Source organism: Rhamphochromis sp. 'chilingali' (genome assembly GCF_963969265.1).
Source record: "Rhamphochromis sp. 'chilingali' genome assembly, chromosome: 19".
Taxonomy (NCBI): Eukaryota; Metazoa; Chordata; class Actinopteri; order Cichliformes; family Cichlidae; genus Rhamphochromis; species Rhamphochromis sp. 'chilingali'.
In genome coordinates, this window is record NC_137946.1 from 26,115,562 (window position 1) to 26,130,127 (window position 14,566).

The following is a 14,566-nucleotide window of genomic DNA, read 5'->3' on the forward strand; positions in this document are numbered from 1 at the left end:
AGCGTTGGATCTACCAACAGTAAGGTAAGTGACATTCAAAAAAACACAGTCCTATGCTCTAGTATCAATTTCTCAAAATTGCTCCCTGTACTCCCCTGCGTCTGAACGCAGCCCAAGAGTTGGAAAAAGGAAGGATACTCATGTTGATGTGAAATCTGTTCAGTGCCTCAGGCATGAAGGAACATGTAGAGTCAGACAGATACAGTTTTGTTATGTTCAAGTCCTTGCAACATGGAATTCTTGCAAAACACAGACTCTGTTAGGTCCCATGTATCCGATGGTCCAACAAACCAGACACTGCACATGTGAGCCCTTCGATAGCTCAGTTGGTAGAGCGGAGGACTGTAGGTGTATGGGAACAGGAATCCTTAGGTCGCTGGTTCAACTCTGGCTCGGAGGAGATTTTACAATACCTTCTGTCTGTTCTGATTGAACGCAGCTAAAAACGAAAAAATTGATTGCAATGGCGTGTAATACCATTTCATAGTATAGCTGTACTCCTTTGAGTGATCAGTTGGAAAAGCAAAGACTTCTCTGTGTGTTGGAAGAAGACATGTTTCCTCCCACTTTACTCTAGTTTTCAGTCAGAAAGTAGGGCCAAGTCCTTAGGTCAAAAAAGACTGATCTACATTAAAGGTCGCTGACATTAAACTCCCACCGTCCTACAATCAAGTATACATTTGAGGGACACTGTAGGTGTATGGGAAATATCAAAACAGCTTCCTGTACTCCCTTTGACTTGATAAGGTGAAGGGTTCTAAGTCAGTAGCTATAGGTGCCCATGCAGTGTAACACACAGCGAACATAAGACATGTTCCAGACAGGTTAGGACAATTTTCAGAGAAAAAGTTGGGTGCAATCCCATGGTCCAACAGCGTTGGATCTACCAACAGTAAGGTAAGTGACATTCAAAAAAACACAGTCCTATGCTCTAGTATCAATTTCTCAAAATTGCTCCCTGTACTCCCCTGCGTCTGAACGCAGCCCAAGAGTTGGAAAAAGGAAGGATACTCATGTTGATGTGAAATCTGTTCAGTGCCTCAGGCATGAAGGAACATGTAGAGTCAGACAGATACAGTTTTGTTATGTTCAAGTCCTTGCAACATGGAATTCTTGCAAAACACAGACTCTGTTAGGTCCCATGTATCCGATGGTCCAACAAACCAGACACTGCACATGTGATCCCTTCGATAGCTCAGTTGGTAGAGCGGAGGACTGTAGGTGTATGGGAACAGGAATCCTTAGGTCGCTGGTTCAACTCCGGCTCGGAGGAGATTTTACAATACCTTCTGTCTGTTCTGATTGAACGCAGCTAAAAATGAAAAAATTGATTGCAATGGCGTGTAATACCATTTCATAGTATAGCTGTACTCCTTTGAGTGATCAGTTGGAAAAGCAAAGACTTCTCTGTGTGTTGGAAGAAGACATGTTTCCTCCCACTTTACTCTAGTTTTCAGTCAGAAAGTAGGGCCAAGTCCTTAGGTCAAAAAAGACTGATCTACATTAAAGGTCGCTGACATTAAACTCCCACCGTCCTACAATCAAGTATACATTTGAGGGACACTGTAGGTGTATGGGAAATATCAAAACAGCTTCCTGTACTCCCTTTGACTTGATAAGGTGAAGGGTTCTAAGTCAGTAGCTATAGGTGCCCATGCAGTGTAACACACAGCGAACATAAGACATGTTCCAGACAGGTTAGGACAATTTTCAGAGAAAAAGTTGGGTGCAATCCCATGGTCCAACAGCGTTGGATCTACCAACAGTAAGGTAAGTGACATTCAAAAAAGCACAGTCCTATGCTCTAGTATCAATTTTTCAAATTTGCTCCCTTGTACTCCCAGTATTAAGGTAAGTGACATAAAAAAAACAAAAACAAAAAACACAGTACTATGCTCTATTATCAATTTCTGTACAATGGAGAAGTCAAAATTGTTAGCTTTACTCCCCTGGGTCTGAATGCAGCCCAAGAGTTGAAAAATAGAAGGATACTCATGTTGATATGGATAATGTTCAGTGCCTTAGGCATGAAGGAACATGGCATAAATTACACCATTTCTTTATGTATAAAGAAAGCAAAACTGTTAAAAGTACCACATTTTTCCTCCTCCTGCTCATGCTGAACATTTGAAATTTACCTCTGTAACAAGGCCTACGTCCTTCAAGACCGATTAGTATAGACTGGTAAGTAAAAATTAGACACCCATGTCCTAAAATGGGAACATGGTTATGATGAAAACTTCTTTTTGATCAGCGGTAGTGGACATCAATGACAGTTGTGTCACTGTCATCTGATGGGATCTTCCCTGTTTTCTCTGTATTATTGTAGAGGGTTTACCTTGCAATATAAAGCAGCTTGAGGCAAATGTTGTTAAAAATTAAATCTACTAATCTATCCATGATAAATGACAAGCAAACAAGGACGCTACTTGTTCAAGTCAACTGGCACAGGTCAGTCTTTCCAAAATACCACAAAGACAAATTTCTGATAATTCTACATTTTTATTAAAGTATGTATAAAATTCAAATACCATGGCCCCCTATCCTACCCCAACATGGTTTTGTCACTGTATACACATAAATTAAGCAATCTAGTAGAACTAAAATACTAATTTACATTATTTCACAAAGTAATCTGTATTTTTATGTATACAAAAAATTTGACATAACAGAGAGATAACAAGTCAGTTATATGTCTGGAATTGTCTGGAATTGACATGTAACAAACTGCAATGGTGTTGAGTAACAAACCAAATAAAAAATTTAAATCATAAAAACTGAAACATTTTGACTCTAATGTCAAACTGTCCTCATATTTCATTCCAGGCTGTGCTACTAAACTTTAAAACAACTGTTATTTAAGTTACAGTGTTTAATTCACAGCATTTTCTTCATTTTACGACACTCTCCACGATGTCTAGAGTACTTTGCATTTCGGAGCAGTAGAATATAGAGCATGTAACCTTCTGTTTGTTGTACTGTGGACTGTTTAAACCAATGACCCATCAGGTATGCTTACGGGAGATGTGAGCAGGGGAACCAGCAGTAAGAGTAATAGGATCAGTATATGTGGGGGAAGTGGTGTAGCATGGTGGGTTGTCAAGTTCAGATGGAGATCCAATACTGTTGCTGGAGGAGTCATCTGTGGAAGGATCCTGCAAAACACAGTGACATGAGCCCAACTTCACTCTCCAAAAGTAATATTTTACTTTTATTAAATTTCATTGTGGCTATTTGTGTAGATGGCTCTCAGATTACCTAATAGCGAAACTCACTGGTTTCGGTTTACTGAGCTTAGCCTGTGAGACTGATAAGGTGCTATTAAATGACCAAAAAGACTTTGATAGCTTGGTTTTGAAGTATATGCAGCTAATGAGACAGTTTATAATGAGCACCTTATAGCTGGTCTGTCTGTCCATGCAGCTATTAAACTGGCTAGCCTTGAGTTTTATAAACATTCCTTAGTACTTTTTTTGCCAGAACATAATGTTGCATGTATTCCTTGTAGTGACTTGTGGGTTTTATGCCTAAAGATTATGCAATAGAAGACAAAATTTGTTAGATGATAGTTTCAGATTGCTTCAGATTTGTTGTGGTGTTATTCACGACTCACAGAATGTAACAAAATAAGACCGTTAATGAAAAGTGTTACCTTTTGCTGGAGGATATAAAGTGAAGTTACTGCATTTATCCCATTGTGCTGTGGCATTTTTGGAAGCACACAATCTGTGATGAAGTAAAATAAATAAATAAATAAATTAGTATTCAAATTTATTATTATTTGAATACAAATTCACACTTCGTTTTCACATTTCATAACTGTCGTCACAGCTATACTTTACCTGTGTGATTGATTGGTGTTTGGTGAGAGCGGTTATAAAACCTGGAGAGGTGCTTTCTAGGGGGCTGTCTTGGTCTGTGTAGACAAAATATTTGATCAGTTTTGTGATACTTGGCATTGAATTCAATTATTTAATAGCCAGTCTTACTTTTTAGAAGGTGTCCAGCAGGCACATATAGTCACCAAGGTGATCAAAAGAAAGATGCCTCCAGTAGAAAGGATGATATAAAGGGAACTTCTTTCTGTTTAGAATGTACAAGATTACAATTAATGAACAACACAGGCACTGACAAAACAAAATGTGCAACTAGAGCGAATGGTATAACACACAGTATTCCTTCTCTTTATGCCCATGTGACACACATATACCTTCTGGGTCTGCTTTTCACTATTTTTGTACTGTTTGTACCAGCCTTTCACATCACTATCACATTATCATTGATGAGCAATGTATATGTTGTCAACCCTGCTTAAACTTGATCTTTTAACAACAGTCAACTGTGGCCAACTGTGGTTTTTTTTATATTACTTTCCCGCTCCTCCAGAGATCTGAGTCATGAGATGTTACTTACTTACTGAGCTGTGTCTTTGACAACCTGCTCCATGCCTCATGTGTCTGCTGTGAATGGCAGATACGCAATGCATTATGCAGGTCTTTCAAAGACACCTTTCTTTGGCTTTCAAAAACCTCAGACTTTTCCTCCATCCCTACCAGAAGGCAGACATTTGTAATTTCTGAGAGAAATCTGTCAAAAGATTTAGGGAAAATTTAGTAATGTAGAAAAGCATCCTCTCTGATCAACTGAAGGAACTATTTTCTTTACTTTATGTAGACCTGCTGTGTTCTTACAGCTGCATAGTTATATAAGTTATGTCACCCTCAGGACAGCCTGAACCAGTCTTTCAAATGAGCTATTAAACTGTTAACGGAACAAAAACTAAACACCTGAAATTATACTACTGAATTTAATATTTTAGGCAGTGCACTGCAATACTTAGTAGTCAAAATCACCACCTTTATTAAATTGTGCAATTATTTACAGGCCTTGAGATGAAACTTGTTTTGAACTGAGGCTATAAAAATAAAACTGAATTCAACTGAAATCTGCTGCCCATGTCTCTGTGTCTACCATGATGTTTTTAACCCTTGTTGACATTGCAATAACTAACTAAGGCAGTGTTACTTACTGTATACAGTCAGTCTAATTGGCAGACTTGTCATATTTCCCACCGGATTCTCCACTGTGCAGCTGTAGACATCATCATCTGCCATCAACACCCGCTTGATGGTCAAAAGCTTCTGATCAGGAGAAAACACGAACCTTGTCTCATTGGTCAGGAGTTTTCCACCTTTGAACCACCTGTATGTAGTCCTGGTTCCATTGTCATGAGAGCAGTTGAGGACAACATTTTCGCTAAGCTCCAGTAATGATGAAGACTCCATGTTGATATAAGGCCTGGATATAGATTCTGGATACAAGAGACAGTAGATACAATAGTTCTGGATATGTTAGCAGATAAAAACAATAAACATGCTTCTGTCCTTTTTTGAAGTCGTTTCTTTCTTGTAGTCTTTACACATGCAAGAAACACTGAAGGAACTTTTGAAATAAATTATGCCAAGAATATTAGTTTTTTTTTTCTACAGGGTGGGCCATTTATATGGATACACCGTAATAAAATGGGAATGGTTGGTGATATTAAAGTCCTGTTTGTGGCACATTAGTATATGAGAGGGGGCAAACTCCTCAAGATGGGTGGTGACCAGGGGGGCCATTTAGAAGTCGGCCATCTTGGATACAACTTTTGTTTTTTCAATAGGAAGAGGGCCATGTGACACATCAAACTTATTGGTAATGTCACAAGAAAAACAATGGTGTGCTTGGTTTCAAGAAGTCAGTCTATTACTTATAATTTCTCAGGGAATAACTTCTATCATAACATCAGACAATATATTAATCTTCTCCTTTTGCATGGTCCCTTTAGGGGTCGCCACAGCTTCACACTATCCCTTGCTATCCACTAAAGGCACAAATCTTCTTTGTGGTCTAAAGTTGCCTCCTGCCTGGTAACTTTAATATCCTTTGTGTAATATATCCACTATCCCTCATTTTGCACATGTTCAAACCACCTCAGCCTTGCCTCTTCAACGTTGTCTGCAAACTGTTCAACCTGAGCTGATGTGAATGTCTCTGCTGGCCACACCTATACTCACTATTATATATTTGTTTTATATACACAGATAAAAGGTTTGGTGTGCATTCATTTAGTTTGGTTGACCTCTCCATTCCTGTTATCTTCACCTTTTACTGTGAGATAAATTAAGTCTTTTATCAGTTTATATAAGTGTTTTCCAAAACCTGACTAGAACTATCCATCCCATCCATCCATCTTCATCCGCTTTATCCGGGGCCGGGTCGCAGGGGCAGCAGCCTAAGCAGAGAAGCCCAGACCTCCCTCTCCCCAGCCACCTCCTCCAGCTTATCCGGGGGAACACCAAGGCATTCCCAGGCCGGCCAAGAGATATAATCTCTCCAGCGTGTCCTGGGTCTTCCCCGGGGCCTCCTCCCGGTGGGACATGCCCGGAACACCAACCCCAGGAGGTGCCCAGGAGGCATCCTTGTCAGCCCGAACCACCTCAGCTGGCTCCTTTCGATGTGGAGCAGCAGCTGCTCTACTCTGAGCCCCTCCCGGATGGCCAAACTTCTCACCCTATCTCTAAGGGAGAGGCCAGCCACCGTTCGGAGGAAGCTCATTTCCCCCGCTTGTATTCGCGATCTTGTTCTTTCGGTCACTACCCACAGCTCGTGGCCATAGGTGAGGGTAGGGACGTAGATCGACCGGTAAATTGAGAGCTTCGCTTTTACACTCAGCTCCCTCTTCACCACGACGGACCGGTGCAGCATCCGCATCACTGCAGCCGCCGCACCAATCCGGCTGTCGATCTCCGGCTCCCTTCTCCCATCACTCGCGAACAAAACCCCGAGATACTTGAACTCCTCCACTTGGGGCAGGAACTCATCCCCGAAAAGGGTGGGCACTCCACCCTTTTCCGGCTGAGAACCATGGCCTCAGATTTGGAGGTGCTAATCCTCATTCCCGCTGCTTCACACTCGGCTGCAAACCATTCCAGTGCGAGCTGGAGGCCCTCACCCGATGAAGCCAACAGAACCACATCATCTGCGAAAAGCAGAGATGAGATTCTGAGGCCACCAAAGTGAAAGCCCTCCGCCACTTGGCTGCGCCTAGAAATCCTGTCCATAGAAATTATGAACAGAATCTGTGACAAAGGGCAGCCCTGGCGGAGCCCATCACCCACCGGGAACGAGTCCGACTTATTGCCGGCAATGCGAACCTAGCTCTTGCAACAGTTGTATAGGGATCGAATGGCCCATAGCAATGGGCCAGACACCCCATACTCCCGCAGCACCTCCCACAGGACACCCCGAGGAATACGGTCGAATGCCTTCTCCAAGTCCACAAAACACATGTAGACTGGTTGGGCAAACTCCCATGCACCCTCAAGTATCCTTGAGAGGATAAAGCGCTGGTCCGTGTTCCGCGACCAGGACGAAAACCGCATTGTTCCTCCTGTATCCGAGGTTCGACTAGCGGACGAACTCTCCTTTCCAGCACCCTGGCATAGACTTTCCCAGGGAGGCTGAGGAGCGTGATCCCCCTGTAGTTGAAACACACCCTCCGGTCCCCCTTCTTAAAGATGGGGACCACCACCCCGGTCTGCCAGTCCAGGGGTACTGCCCCTGATCTCCATGCAACATTGTAGAGGCGTGTCAACCAGGACAGCCCTACAACGTCCAGAGCCTTCAGTAACTCGGGGCGGACCTCATCAACACCAGGGGCTCTGCCACCAAGAAGTTGTTTAACTGCCTCAGTGACCTCGCCTCTGGAACTATTTATTTATTTTGTTTATGCCAGTGGTTTGCATTCCATTTAAATTCAACAAGCAAAACAGCACTTGCTGCTCATGCCAGCTCAAACTATTGTGGAAAAAGTTTGAGCTGGCATGAGCATTTGCATGCTCATCTCAAATAATATCGATGAAAAAGTCTCAACAAAATGTCTCAACAGAGCCTAAAAAGTAAAGGAAAAATAAAGTTAAAGTTAATTATTGTTCCATAAATTTATGCTAATAAAAATTAGATGATTTACATCTGTGTGCCTGTCTGCTAACAGCCGACATATCAGTACAGCCAAATAATTCATGGAGTGACTTCATGAGATTCCCAGCATTCTTTCAGCCACCTACAACTTGAACAGTAGCCCAATCAGGCAAAGAGAAAAACATGTGAATGTGTAAGGACTTTAAAACTGTCTGGAAAGAAAGCTGATTACAAAGCGTGAACAGTGCAGTACAGTTTAATAAAATCTTTTGCATTGTGGGATAAAATGTTTGCAGAAGCGCCTGAGTGTTTGAGTACGTCTGAAACACACAATGATTCAGAAACCTGAACTCAGAGCAAGACTAATGGTGTGCAATATGAACAAAGAGCCACAAAGACTCATAGGCAGCATAGCAGGAGGAAAGAAAGATAAATATGAGTGTTAAATTATAGTTCAGCAGGTTTAGCTCCAAATTTTCATGCTGAACAGTTCACTAATGGCTTTTTTACAGTCTAGGTAAGTGTTTTGAATCATCATGGTTTAAACTTATAGTTCAGACAATAAACACATCTCTCTCTATATATTAAAACTGATAGTATTGCATTCTGCAACAGCAGACAAGGGTTAATAAAATGTGCTTTTACACCTGAAAACATTACAGAATTGTACAAATGGACATGTCCTCCTACCATCCACAGTGAGTGTGATGCTGCCCTCTCCTGGAAAGGTATCATCTGTGATGGAGATCTCTACGTCATATGTTCCATCATCAGCAAATCTGAGGTTGTGGAGAAGCAGAGTCCCATTCCCAAATACCAGGATACGATCCCGGTACTCGGGCCTCAGCGTCCCAATGATGTCCGTTCCAATCGACTGGACAACCGTGACAGATTTTTCCCTTTTAAGTAGCCACTTGATAACTGGCAGGTCTAAGCTGAAACTATCATAGCGGACTGACAGAAGGGCCTCCCCTCCTAATTTACCTCTAATGAGAGTATTTGGGATAGTCATATTCACTGCCAACACTCCACCTGCACAGAAACAAAGAAGAAAGGTCCATGAGAAGTTTCTTTTCCATTTTAAACAAATTCTAGTATCAGTTAACTTTTACAGAGTTTTAAGATGACTGGCTTTTTGGGGAGCCAGATTTTGGGGAACAATGTTTTTCCATCAAATATTCCTAATGCACTTTACAACAACTACACTGGCATGAAAAATAGCATCATGCAGCTCTACACCAATAACTGTAGAAAACAGTCATTGCTCTACACCAACACTCTCCACCATTAATTAGAGGCGCCTACACCCAGATGATCAGAACTCAATCAGCAACTCTGAAAAAAGGTAAAACTTTTTCATCTTGAAAAATCTTTTTTTATAATAATTTTTTTTTCTACTAAGTATACTTAATAAACTGGTAACTGAATACAGAAATGTTGTGTAGGCTACTTTAAAATCATCCCACTCCACTATTTCATAGCCAATCTCAACAGTGAATACTTTAAATTCTCTAAACACTTCAAAGACTGCAAGAGTTTCTTGTTAGTTTTAGGTCATCTTCTTAAGAGAACAAATTTTGAATGATTAGGTTTATCTGGGCAGCATTATCAGCAGTTTAAGTTAGTTGAACAACAACTAATCATGTAAAACATCACAAAACAGATTATGTGACTGCGCTTGTTGCCACACCTCTGTAACTGGTCCTGTAGTTTCCTCTGTTGCAACTGCAAGCAGCGCAACCTGTAAATGGGCTCCTCCCAAATAAAGACTGGAGGTTGCATAACTGGTATGATATTCTAGTCAAAACTAGATGTGAGAATCTTTCTAATGTTTGATGCTTTTCAAATATTTCAGTGAAGGTTTTTGCTTCAACATGTAATTTTTAGACTTCTTTCTTTATGCTATTCTTTTGTCTGCTTACTTCCCTTGGCTGCCCTTCTTTAGCTTGGTGGTTGAGATACTGTTGCCTCCTAACTTTTCCCAGTGAGTTATTTATATGACCCTGAATTCATATCTACAGCAATGTAAGGTTGACCTTACAACATAAAATACTACAAGACTGTTTTGTGATTTGGTTGTATAAGATTAAAATTCTATTTAAAGTTTAAGATTTTTTGTGGCTACTTTACATTTGTACCATAAAAAGAAAAAAAATTGTTTTTAGTGTTTTTGTACTTAAAATGTCTTTTTAAAATAGTTGAAGTTATTTTTCTGCTGCCGTGAGTTTCCTGAATTTTACTGATTAAAATAAAGATAATGAAGCTTTAAGTTGAAAATCTTAGAAATATGGTACCAGATTCTTGCTCTGGATGGCATTACCTTGTCCCCCAGTAACACTGTGAGGAACCTTCATAATTCATTTGACCATAATATGTCCTTCAATGCACATATTAAACAAATATGTAGGACTGCTTTCTTCCATTTGAGCAACATCTCTAAAATTAGAAACATCCTGTCTCAGAGTGACGCTGAAAAACTAGTTCATGCATTACTTCTAGGCTGGACTGTTGCAATTCTTTATTATCAGGATTTCCTAAAAACTCTCTGAAAAGCCTTCAGTTAATCTAAAATGCTGCAGCAAGAGCACTGACAGGGACTGGAAAGAGAGAGCATATTTCTCCTGTATTGGCTTCCCTTCAATGGCTTCCTGTTAAATCCAGAATTGAATTCAAAATCCTGCTCCTCACATACAAGGTCTTAAATAATCAGGCCCCATCTTATCTTAATGACCTTGTAGTACCATATCACCCCATTAGAGCACTTCGCTCTCACACTGCAGGCTTACTTGTTGTTCCTAGAGTATTTAAAAGTAGAATGAGAGGCAGAGCCTTCAGTTTTCAGGCCCCTCTTCTATGGAAGTAGCTTCCAGTTTGGATTCGGGAGACAGACAGTATCTCTACTTTCAAGATTAGGCTTAAAACGTTCCTTTTTGGTAAAGCATATAGTTAGGGCTGGATCAAGTGACCCTGAATCCTCCCTTAGTTATGCTGCAGGTGTAGGCTGCTGGGGGATTCCCATGATGCATTGAGTTTTTCCTCTTCAGTCACCTTTTTCACTCACTATGTGTTAATAGACCTCTCTGCTGATATTAATCTCTGGCTCTGTCTTCCACAGCATGTCTTTTATCCTGTCTTCCTTCTCTCACCCCAACCGGTCGTAGCAGATGGCCGCCCCTCCCTGAGCCTGGTTCTGCCGGAGGTTTCTTCCTGTTAAAAGGGAGTTTTTCCTTCCCACTGTCGTCAAAGTGCTTGCTAATAGGGGTCATATGATTGTTGGGTTTTTCTCTGTATGTATTATTGTAGGGTCTACCTCACACTATAAAGCGCCTTGAGGCAACTGTTGTGATTTGGCGCTATATAAATAAATTAGGGTCAATTCAATGTTAACTAAAAAAAAAAATGATACTCTTGAGATAAGAAATGTTCTGAAGCAAATGCACGAACCTAGAAAAAGTAAGTAGAAAATTAACACACAAGAATAGCGAGGCTATGCATAATCTTAAAATATAAGTTTATATTATATCTATGAATCAGACTGAGTTATCTTAACTTTTTACACTCTATGCTGAAAAATGTAAATTCTGCAAACTATAAATATGTAATATTCATATAACCAGCAGTATTTAAAGAGGAAGTGCTGCAACTGGACAGTCCTGAAAGCCTAGTGACTTTTTTTTAAGACATAAAAACCCTTAATACACCTTCCAGCTTGACAAAGTTGATAATGAATGTATTGTTTACAATTGGAAAGCTTCAATGATTTAAAAGTAACTACACACCCATCCGTTTTTGAATATTATACCTATCTGAATAGAATAAGGGCCCAACTAATCTACTGCCAATGAAGAATTTGTGCACAATTAAATAATTTATATAAATATATTATAATTTATCAGTATTTTAACTTTGGGAAGTGATACAGTGGTTAGATGAAGACCAAATACTTTATCATTGTGGGAAAGCGGGCACTGCACCCCGTCACTGTTGTATACTGGAAGCCTTTGCATGACAGATCTATATTACCATGGTGATGGCTTTTAGACTTTGGGATGGGCCAGCATGAACCAACAAAAGTGAGGATTGTTTGTTGAAATTTCCTTCTTGGCAGTTCATGAAAAGAGCAATGGGAGCAATCCAGACACCACGCTAGCTCTGCAGAAACAGAGCAGCTCAGTAACTCTGTTGCTAACCACAACAATGGCAGGACAGTGATGACACCCAGCCACAGCTGAAAACAGCTGAAAACACTGGCTCTAGTCTGTGAGCCCTTATTAATTAGAAGAATGGGCACAAAACACCCCCAGAACCTCATGTAATTAAATTTAAATATATATTCTCTGAAGCCGTACTTTTTGTAATACCATTGAAACTTTAAAATAGGCAAAATGTTGCAAAAATGATCAGAAACTAGTGATCATACTGTATTTCTCAATACTATATCTAATTAGATCAAAGTATGCAACCGTATCTGGAGCTGTTGTTGCCATTTCCATCCACGTCACAGCTGGCAATTATAAAAACTCCACCTGCCCCTATAATTCAGTTATTCTGAAAATGTTTGTTAATTTGCAAAATCTACTAGAAGCATCTGTTCATTTAATGACTTGGTGATGCAATAACATGAAAAATGACATTTAAAAAGAAGCAAATTTCAGTTTTCTAAAGATTTGCAAATTTCAGCAGTACATGTAGACAAATGTACTGCTACACATTGTTTTATGCACAAATCCTAATAATCCAGTACATTAAGAATATATAGACTTGTACTAGGCAAGTATTTGCTCATCTGGAGAATAAGTTTGAAGCACCCATATAAAAGAAGGTAACATACCTGAATTGCAGAAACCAAAACACACAAGCAAAAAAATCTGGTAAATTATTTTGTTTTTCAATGGAGCACCCTTCTCTTCCTTCATCTTGGGTCTCAAGCTTTGTTTTCCTCCCAGACGAGCAGCATGATTTGTGCTTCTGGGTTGGACGGAGGACACAGTCATTCATTCAGGCTCTGCTGGAACTGAGTACATGTTGTTCACAAAAGCCACTGTAGAAAGAGGACAAAAGCGTGTGTGTGTATAGATGGGTCTACATTTTTATTGGGAAAAACTAAATTTCATATCAACAATGCTTCACTGTGGTGAGATTTCAGTGTTCATAAATTAACAAAATACAAACATTGAGATTAGGCATCCTGGACCAAACATTTATCACTGACAAAGCACCCAATGTGTAGCCTAGACAATTTTATCCATTGTAATCTGCTTCCATCTAAACTTTTAAAGACAATGCACACATAATCTACAATCATACTAACATACACTATTTTTAGACAGAAAGATACCAGTGGTTTAAAAGAGAAGTAAATAAATAAACAGAGGTGCTTTCTATTTTATGAGAAAATGCTGCATTGTGTAAAACCCTGAAACTCCTTTTCCAGTCATAGTCACATTAGTCATGTGTTACAACCTGTGTGGGGGCCAGGACATGGCCACAAGAAGGCAACCACTTCTTGACCATGTCAACCACTGAGAAAACCCATAGTTGCGTTTATTACTCAAAAATAAATAAATAAAAATTAAAAATCCTGAACAAATAAACTGGTTTTTCGGTTCAGTTCAGTGCAGCACCATCTGCTGGCTTGAGTGTTTAAGTTTTAGATAAAGGGTGACCCAGTGTCCATGTGTTTGTGTATGATTGATATTCCTTGGTTTTGTATCAGTTGGTTGTTGTGTTTATGTTACTGTTCCGTCCCTATTGGACTGTGTTTTGGGGTTAAAAGAATATTTAGTTTAGGTTCTCTGAGTGGTTTATGTTAGGTTGTTTAGTTCCTTGCTGTTAGTGATCTATTTTTTTTTTACCTCCCTAAGTGTCTACTCAGGTGTTGTGTTTTGTGAGTCTTGTCTCTGTTTCATTCCTCCAGTCCCAAGTGTTAAGCTTACATGTCTTGAGTTCAGCCTGTGTGTTTCCTGTCTTACTTTGATAATCCCTGTCCTTTGTCAGCATGTTCTGCTTTGCTTCCTTGATCTCGTTATGTGTAATTAGTTGTTTCTGTTTCTCACTCCCTTGTTACCACCTGTGTATTTAAGCCCTTTTCCCCCCTCTGCTTGTTGCTGGTCCACCTGTGTATAATTCTTTGAGTCATCGTGTTCTAGCTGCAGGTTTGTTTAGCTAGCTTTCCCAATTTAGGTTTTTCTAAGTTTCTGTCCTTGCCATTTCCACTTCTGTTTGAATTGTCACCATTTGAAAATAAAAGTTAACTCGCAGTAAAGCCAGTGCCAGCACTTGGATCCTTCTCTTGTAACTCCACACATCTGTTGCTGAAGCTGTGACAAAGGGTGGGTAATTGTATGATCATTAGTTTCATTGCTTTGTGTTTTCTTTCATTATCTTGTATTCTCTTTCCCCCCCCCCCCCTCATTGTGCTTTAACAGTTGCAATATAGCATACTGATTACATTGGTGGGCCCAAGGAGAAATCTTTTTACTTTTGCAGTGGCTTAAACCACTTAGAGTCACAATGTCATTATCTTTGAGCAGTTTAAGTTCACCTATTCACACCTTTGTGTTCTAATCATCTGTATAATGGCCATCTACATCAATTATTCATG

General features: G+C 40.0%; 1 pseudogene across 1 annotated transcript; it reads right to left on the bottom strand.

The window, feature by feature from the left end:
• Positions 1-2,535: 2,535 nt before the first annotated feature.
• LOC308386721 (hepatic and glial cell adhesion molecule-like) lies at positions 2,536-13,028 on the bottom strand (annotated as a pseudogene). Its single transcript, XR_013974728.1, has 7 exons — positions 12,794-13,028; positions 8,653-8,994; positions 5,030-5,311; positions 3,990-4,083; positions 3,843-3,916; positions 3,653-3,726; positions 2,536-3,155 (listed from the first exon to the last, which is right to left on the bottom strand). The product of XR_013974728.1 is annotated as a hepatic and glial cell adhesion molecule-like (transcript).
• Positions 13,029-14,566: the final 1,538 nt, after the last annotated feature.